Consider the following 9,299-nt stretch of genomic DNA (forward strand, 5'->3'; position numbering starts at 1 on the left):
TGTCTGTCTGATGTCTACACCTGCAACGAATTTGAATTTTCTTATTGGCTATTATGTCCGACTCCTCCATACATGATGAGATTAACAAAGCGCTAATATTCGCTCTCCGGGCGAATACCAATCTTTCAATACAAAAAAAATCATATTTATCAAATAGAATTCGTATTTGCACTCCTAAATACGAATACGTTTGTATTCACTTTTGGACGTGAGAATACAACTGTATTCGTACTCACTTCTGAAATATGAACAATTAGGGCTAGAAAAATAAGAAAGTAATCACTTTTTCATATTCATGAAAAATCATTGTAGGAATTTATCCGAATACAAATATGCCAAACACTGCCCCGCAGAGTTATTTATCGTTGACCCTGCAGTTAATGCAGATCTACTACTTTCACTCATACGGAAACCTTGAGAATCCGAAACGTACCCCAGAGAGTGGAAGAAGGGGATAATCGTTCAGATTCGAAAGGAAAGCACGCGTATCTGCGTGTTTCCTGTCCTCGTAAAGATAATAGCTAAAATAATCTAGGAACGCATCGAAGAACATCTTGAAAGCTTGATCGATAGAGGGAAGGCTGATTTCCGCTCCAGATCCTCTTGCTTGGCCACATTAAGCCCCTACAGATTATTTTCGGACAGTGCGCGGAGTTAAGATTCTCGCTACAGCCGTTCTTCATCAATTTCGAGAAAGCTTTCAATAGCGAGAACAGGCAGTGTACCTGGAGTGCTCTAGCAGGAGCGGTATTCTAAAGAAACTAACTATTATCAGAGCGAGATATGACAGCGCAAAATGTCACGTGCTGCACCGAGGTATAATCTCCGTGGATTTTGAAGTCCAGAGTACGGTCCGCCAGTTGGTTGGATCCTATCATCGATATTCTTTCTTCTTGTTTTCGATGACGGTCTTCATGGTGTCTTGGTCGGAGAACGTGAGGGAATTCAACGGACAATGATAAACACCTCGACTATGCTGATAACATCAGTTTGCTCTTTTATCGGGTCATGGACCTTGGCCAGATGGTTCTGAATTTGGAAAGAGAGGCAAGTAGAGTAGAGAGTAGAAGAGTGAATATAAACACCACCAACAGCATTAATGGCCAGAGGATCAAACGCGTGGATCAATTTCAATCGCACGCCGCATGTTACCCGAAGCATTAACATTACTAGATCTGCTTTCGTCGCTTTTTTTAAACCTTGAAATGCAGATATTTCTGCACCAGGAGCAAATTGAGACTATTTTGTGATGTGTTGCTATATGGGGATAGCGCATGAAATGTGAACTCCACTGTTACTTCAAGCCTGCGCCAACACCTCTCTGAGTCGTAGCATCGGCGTACGCTGGCTTGATACTATTATAAATGAAAAACTTGGTCGTGCGCCGACCAACCTGTCACCTGTACGAGCTGTGATCGGAAAAGAAAGTGGCAGTGAATAAGTCAGGGACAACAATTACATTGCTGGCTATGCCATGCAATGGAATCCAGCTTCCCAAGTTGGCCGACGGGTGTGTCGCCCCAAGGAAACTTGGCGCAGAATAGTAGAGAAGGAGTGCAAGCGTTTCAGGAAGTTGTGGTTGGAACTGAGGTGCATTTCAGGTAACCGCGAAGAATGGCGTGTAGATGTGGGGTAAATGACAACCATATCTGGTACATATTAGGTCAGCCAGAAAGTTCTGTTCGCTTTGGTTACAAAAAGCTTCAACGGGTATGTGCAAATTCATTTGACGCATATTTGGCTGTTTCCTTTTCCCACTGAATGAACACATACTGTCCAATCGAATGAACTAAAATGAAGATGGTTTATTTTTAAGTAAGAAGGAATTACGTGATGTACTAATTTCAACAAGCAGTAAATGCTACAGAAGCCTGTCGAAATTTGTTGGAAGCATTTGGTGAAGGGAACAGCACATTTCGAATAAGCTCCATTCTGGGCAACCGTCTTTGATTGATGACCACATTAGAGGAAAATCCTTTTCTGATAACATAGGACATCGCAGAAAAGCTCGTTTTAGCTTAGTAAACCATTTCGGATTATATCCGGAAAATCGGAATGGTGTGGTAATACCCAAGGTGAGTGCCACATGAATTAAGTGGGAAAAATTTGAATGATCGAGTCATCACATGCACATATCTGCTTACACGGTACTAAATCGAATCGAATCGTAACTAGGAATGAAAAGTTGATTACCTACGAACACACTGCAAGGAGAAGGTCTCATGTTACCTCGCAAAACCTGCCCTTCGACCTCTAAACCGAAGTTGAGCTTGAACAAGAAATGTGTGTAAGTTGTGCAAAGATAAATTCCCAGAAGTAGTCCCAGCCGTTGGATAATTTAAACATAGCACTCCAAAAAAGGCCAACCAAGTTCAATTGAAGGGAAAAAAATTGGAAAACCAGAGAGATGTCCAATAAGCACTGTCTAATTTTTAGCCTCCAGGAAGAAGACATTTTTTAAAAGTGGTATATGCAAATTGCCATCACTCTGTCAACAATTCATGAATAATGATGGAAATTGTATTACTCAGTAAAGTTTATTCTATGTATAAAAAGTCCTTTTTCTTCCGTCAAACTTTCAGGTTGCGAAGATCAGTGGCGCGTAAACGACAACACGATGAAATTTGATAACTACGAGAAACAAGTCGGAATACCGAAAGCTCGCGCTTCGGATATAAAGGTTTTGTATTCATCTTATGTAAGAAACTTCAACGCACATTTTTCTATCCGTATATAGCTACAAATTTAACATAATCCTTCATATTTTTCCAAACTACAGGACATACATACATATTAAAGCCATACATATTATACTCACCCTAAACAAACATTTCCGAATACTGTACGAATGTATGCACGTATATAAATTGATCGTGCTCATATTTCCCATTTACTTCGTACACAAAAGCATACATATGTACATATATAGTACGCATATTAAATACGGCTGTTTAAATGTACAAATATATCTATCTGAATTAGACACTACCCGCAAACTTCATTAGCACGCTTATACTATATACCTATTTACACACATGTTTGTTTGGAGTAATTGATATTCATATCTAAATGACTAAAATACTAAAACAAAATAATTCTTTGCGACCCCATTCATAAGAACTCATTTTGTTGTGGTATTGATGAATTGATGATGACGTCATACAAGTTGTAGAATGCACGAAATTCACGAAAAATGGCAAAGTTTCACCCCCACCAGTTGGATCTTATTCAAACTTGACCCCAATTATGCGTTATGTTCTTCGTTACAGCCATGCCAAATTGTGTACTTCTGGGATGAACATGAGGGGGTTGCCGGGTAAATTTCCAAAATGTGGAAATATACTATAATTAACTTTATTTGTGCAGATTTCGGAAGCAGATGTAGTCTAGATTTTGCAAAGCACCCAATTTGACGTATTGTAACTTTGTTAGTAATAGTGCAATTTGCACCAAACTTGGTAAGATCATGCTCGTTGTGCTAGGATGAACTTAAGGGGGGTTTTGCAGCCAATTACTAAAAATTATATTAATATACTATTACTACTACTACTACTATTATTAACTTTATTTGAACAGGTGTATGGAGAGTATTTCGGAGCCCAGGCATCATATAGTGGCAGCCTCCTGATTTTTTCAGATTTTTTGGTTAAGTAGTTTCTGAGAACGGCCCCTTAAAGAGATTATCACTTTCAACCCCCCGCACCCTCCACCTTCCCAACAAATGTCAAAACTAAGACCTGCCCTCTTTTGCATGTGTGGGGTACCCCCCTTAAATTCGACGTAAAAGGATGTAACTCGTTGTATGCGTGACCGTTCACAGTTCCCATCTTTCTACCAAATTTGGTGTCAATCGCTATAACCGTCTCCGAAAAAAATGCGTGTGACACGTAGCCAGACAGTAAACCGATTTGAATAAGGTTTTGTTTTACCACTGGATAGCTAAAGAATCAAATCCAACGATAGGTAAGGACTGTAATACGTCGCGCGCGGGGGAGGGGACAGCTTCGCCATTTTGATGCGTATCGAGATTTCCATTTAGTATAACTTTCGATTCGGTAAAGCTACGACGTTCATTTAACATCAGCTCTTATCAAAATCTATCGATTATATGTTATATATATATTATTATTAGAAACAAATTGTGACTGCGAATATCATATGTGTTAAAATAAAAAAAAATATAATGCCCGCCTATACGCGTCGGAAAGCCAATTCAAAATACAAGAATCGTATACGGTTGGAAAGGGCATCTCAACAGCAATCGAATGGTATCAATAAAACACCATATGATAGAGTCAAGCAGGGCCGCCAACGGAAAATAATGAATGCGGCCGACAGAATCAACGACGGTGCCGGTACAGCTGGGACGGCTGAAATTATGCAGATTGGTGATGAAAATGCTTCTACGTCGACATCGGACTGTGTAGGCGTCGACTGCGTACGATCGTCGTTTATGAAGACACAGCAGCTAGTGCACGTTTCACTGCGACGTTTATCAACAATCCATTCGGACACAAGTGTGATGTGTGTGATTGTCTATGGTTTCTGCCCTCATTGATACCAACAAATGAAAAATTCAATGAAAACTTCAAATTCATACTGGGGTGTATGTGCGTTAGCAGAAATTAAACTGTTACGATCTCTATTAAAATATTCCAAAAATATCGTTAAAATTGTACCCGATTACGATCCTGATTTTTCTACACCAATTATGATAGTCGTAGGTGGGGCAAACTGTAAGGCACTGTTTCTGTCACCCACACGTCACCCACGCGTCAAAAGATCCTTGTACGACTGTAAATAATATTTTTTTATATAGAAACTTTACCCTTTACGAGACGTTATTCACGTACAACAAACGGCCGTGTCCATAACACAGCCACACCCCCTTTTTTCAGATTTTTTGGTTGGGTAAGTTCTGAGAACGAGACCTGTTACATTTTTTGTGGGTCGTATTTTGAGCTCTCACTCCCCTATTTTTCAACCAATATCAAATATAGAGCCAGTTTCGGAAAGTAATAATGAGACCTTTTATTTGATACCCCACATGGCCACACTTTATTAAAAAAATGTTGCACCCTCCATTCACATGTATGGGGAGCCAACCGTTAAACTTAAGACAAAATGGCGCCACTTGCTGTATGTAAAGGGACCAACAGATCACACACTGTTACCAATTTTTGTGATAATCGGTCAAGCCGTTTCCGAATAAATCGAGTGTGACAGACAGACAGACGGACAGATAGACACCGACTCGATTCTAATAAGGTTTTGTTTCACACAAAACCTGAAAAAATCGCGATTATTGCGTTGCGGCAATGTGGGAATACGCCGAAAAAGATTCATAGTTTGTTAAAAAAAAGCTCCTTTTTAGGGCATCAGGTCGATACCGCGAAACAGCTGATGTGGTTAACAGGCCTTGGGAGGGGCGCCTGCGCTCCGTACGTTGCCCGTATGTCGTGCATGCTGTGCGTGTGCGTGTTCGTCGCAATCCTCTCCGCAAGCAGAAACGAATGTCAGCGGAAATGGGAGTTTCAACTCGAAGTATGAGCCCTATTTTACGAGAGGATCTCGGTCTCGGTGCGTACCGGCGGTGCGTAAACCATATGTTAACCCCAAAATTGAAGGAAATACGGCGAACTCGGTGTACTTCTCTTCTGCAACGATTTCCCGGTAAAAAATATTTCAAAATTCTATTTTCTGATGAAAAAATCGAGGATAAATTCAACCGACAAAATGATCGAGTATATGCTCACAATTGTTATGAAGCCAAAGAAAATGCTCCGCGAATCTAACGTCGTCACCATCCGACTTCTGTGATGGTATGGTGGGGCGTCGCATATCACGGAGTAAATTATATTCATTTCTGCGAGGCCAGCGTCAAAACCAATTCGAGTGTGTACGGAAACATGGTGCTTCCAGCAGGATTCGAACCCCGCTCACAAAGCCAAGATAGCTGGACTACAGCCTTTGGGCTAAGTTAGAGGAGGACTGCCTGCGATCGAACTTACACCAATTTGGAGAGTTTGGAGGCCAGCATCGTGCGTGCAGCACGAGAAGTGCCGCTTCATGCAGTGCGTGAAGCGATGGATGAGGCCATGCATCGATCGCAGACTGTATAGCTGCTAGCAGCGGCCATTTTGAATATTTTTTTTCCTTTGAAAGCTCTATGTTTCCTAATGGTGTACTTTTCGATTGATTTGGTTTATTATTTCATGAGAAAGATTTGTTTGACTGACAGAACTTATGGCTATATTATGTATATGTCTTTTTAAAGAGGAATCTGGAAACCATATGGCCAGCGAACATCAGAGCCACCTGTTATTTGCCAAGGAAGGCGCATGACCGATTGGTGCCTTTCAACGCCCAAATGATATCAAGTACCTCTGCGGAGTTTGCTGCTTTTCTTTTCACTTCCAAATATAGGGAGTAGATTTAGGATAGGCTCTAAGTGTCGCTATGCCGTACGCCTCAAGATTTGCTGCTACTTCTTTACCAAATTCATTGATGATCGAGATCGGAGCTAGCTCGTAATAATTGTGGCAAGACTGATATTCATATCTTTATCTCCTTGCTCAATTGAAAAAAAAATATTTTGAGCAATCCTTGTTGCACTTTCTATAGAAATTTTTATGGTAGCACTAGTTTGAAGGCCAGACTTATTACCATCGTATTTGACGAGCTAGTTATCACAAGAAATGATAAGATAATCTAGACAAAAATTGCTTCATTTAAGAAGCTTGGAATATTCGGAGGATCAAGTAGATGATATCACCCGCGGATGCATCACCTGAATATAAAGGAGGTACCACCGGCGGATAGAGCTAAACGCTCTGTGAATTAAGAAATTAGAAAATGTGGTCATCGAACCACAGCAAGTTTCAAAGCCCCAAGGGCTATCTTTTCGATATGCGGCAATAATCTAGTTTCAAGAGAAACGATTTCTAATTCTGTGCAGGCAAGAAGCTGCTCGGTGGTAGAATAGGAACGACAGCAAGCTATGCCAGTGGAATATTAAATTTAAATCTGAACGAGAATGCCGGTGCGAACTGAGCGATTTCTGTATAGAGACTTCGGGTTAAGCATCTGATTTTCCTTTTGTAAAGTTGGAATTTTTTACCTTGGGGGCTGCCAAATGATGCAGGATCTTTGCGCAAAGTAGCGATGCTTTCTTATTATAATAGATCATGGCACACAACCTTAAACGTGATTTTTATTATAATGGCCAAGACTCACCAATTAAAGATATTAACCCTTCTACATAAATAAAGTTCAACACCGTAACCCTTGTATGTTTTTCACATCGTAGGAATGTGAGATGACGAAACTGTAGTAAAATTTTGAGATAAGCTCTATTGGAACAGAGAATGTGGCTCAGAGCTAATCCCGCTTAAAGCGATTGACTCCACGTCGTGGATTTCCCCGGCGCAATTATTCTCCCAGACAAAACCGGGCACTTATCAGTCTACTACGTCTGTGGAGTGATTTGAAAGGGAACAAAGCAAAAACTGGCCTGCAGAAAGCCGAGCTCTGCAATGCGGAAGTAGCAGGTCAGTAGCTTGTTAGTGCCCCGCAGTTTGCAACATCGGCACCGTTACAGTTCTACTTCACCTGCTTCAATTAGACCGCAAGATTGCCAAGATCGAATTGCTATTGCAGATACGATCAGAGGTGGCGTCATGTATCAAAAATTCGTGAGTCGCAACGCGGCTCGAACTGGGAGCGCAGCGAGCACCTCCGTTCCCACAATTAGCATGCGCCAAACGGCACCGAATTGCTCGTTACTCTCGCCGCTTACGGTGAGCTGTTGAAGGTTAATGTCGCGGGGCTTGTAAGTCGCAATGAAACGGTAGCGAAAGTCCACCTGTACCTCGTGCTGCACTTGCCTGCTGATGCCTCCGCATGTCACCTGGACTAATCCAAAAACAGCCAACACTCGTGACAAAACCACTGGCACTGGCACTCCCTGACGTCACTCCACTCCACTCTAACCATTCACTTCTGTTGTTTCCTATTCTTTCCACTTTCTTCGCCTCGCACCTTTGCTCACTTTATCAACAAAAAACTTCTGCGCTCGTTATCACCGACATTCACTCCACTTTGGGCATTCTTCGATCACAAAGATAACAACGCGGGCAACTCAAGCCGACCTTGAGGTGCTTCACGCAAGTCAGCTCGAATTCCACTGGCTTCCAGCGCCTCGAACGCGAACGGAAATTTCCTCTCAAGCCACGCTCGAACGGTGGATTGTCAGCACCAAAGAGAAGATCACCTGCCGCCCAGCTCACAGGTGTGTATCGATCGCCATGACCTCTCTGCGGAATATAAATGAGAGTAATGTGAGTGCAGAGAGAATTGCGAACAGCGGCGCCCAGTTGGAAATTGAAGCAGTTCATCAAGGGCCAAACTTCGCAACAGAGGAAGATTAAGTTCAACAAAGGTTATTTATATTGGTAACGAATTTACGTTTGATTACATTTAATGTTGCTCAAAGTGTACAAACCTTTTCTACATAAACAAGGCAAGAAACCGAGTGTCCGAATCCAGTATGAAGAGTTTCGGGTGTTTCTGATGTGAGAAACCTTGGATACACGTTTTCCCATCCGCGCATAATCAAAAAGTCAATTAATTTATTTTCAAATTTCCAGATATACGTACAAACAGCACTTTATGCATAGACATAGACATTCTAACTGTCAAATATAACAGTTGGGATGGAAAGTTCGTAGGCTAACAAAGAAAAGATATTTTTTGATAAAGTTTGATTTTATTTCCGAGTTATCATAATCTCGGCAGATGCCGGATTTTACCTAATACTAGCACTAAGTGCCAAGCATTTAGGCTCGGACGATCTTACCTACTTAAAAACTAAAGGCGCGCTAGTGGTGGCGGCCGGTGGCAGGTCAGTGGGAGAATCCGTCGAGTACTCCCTGCAACATCGAGCACGTATGCAGAATGGTGTACTTCTGCATGGTTTGAACCAGACTGTGCGAAAGTCCCAGGACATCAAGGGAAGCCGTCAGGGATTTAGGTACAATACTTGTAGCTGACAATATTATGGGAACTACAAGAACCCGCTCGAGACACCAAATTTCTTTGATTTCACAAGCCAATGGCTCATAGTTCACCTTCTTCTCCACGTAATTCCGTTCAATGTTGCTATTATGGGGGTAGCAACATCAATAATATACGCCCAGTGACCCATCTTGTCAACTAACAGCACGCCAGGCTTGTTGTGTGCGGTATGGCGATCAGTCAGAACTTGCCGGTCCCAATACATGCTGTAAGCAGAACTATCA

The 9,299-nt window shown here is 41.8% G+C and overlaps 1 protein-coding gene across 9 annotated transcripts in view; it reads right to left on the reverse strand.

The window, feature by feature from the left end:
• The window catches only part of LOC119650260, a 286,586-nt gene extending 278,393 nt beyond the window's left edge, over window positions 1–8,193 (reverse strand). For 5 of the 9 annotated variants that reach the window (XM_038052862.1, XM_038052872.1, XM_038052870.1 and 2 more), the window contains exon 1: window positions 7,871–8,192. The gene's annotated coding sequence lies outside the window, so the exon portion shown is untranslated. Of the gene's footprint in view, window positions 1–7,870 lie in introns of all 9 variants that reach the window. The other 4 variants (XM_038052864.1, XM_038052863.1, XM_038052861.1 and 1 more) reach the window with 2 other exon arrangements.
• Window positions 8,194–9,299: the final 1,106 nt, after the last annotated feature.

Source organism: Hermetia illucens, chromosome 2 (assembly GCF_905115235.1).
Source record: "Hermetia illucens chromosome 2, iHerIll2.2.curated.20191125, whole genome shotgun sequence".
NCBI classification, from domain to species: Eukaryota; Metazoa; Arthropoda; class Insecta; order Diptera; family Stratiomyidae; genus Hermetia; species Hermetia illucens.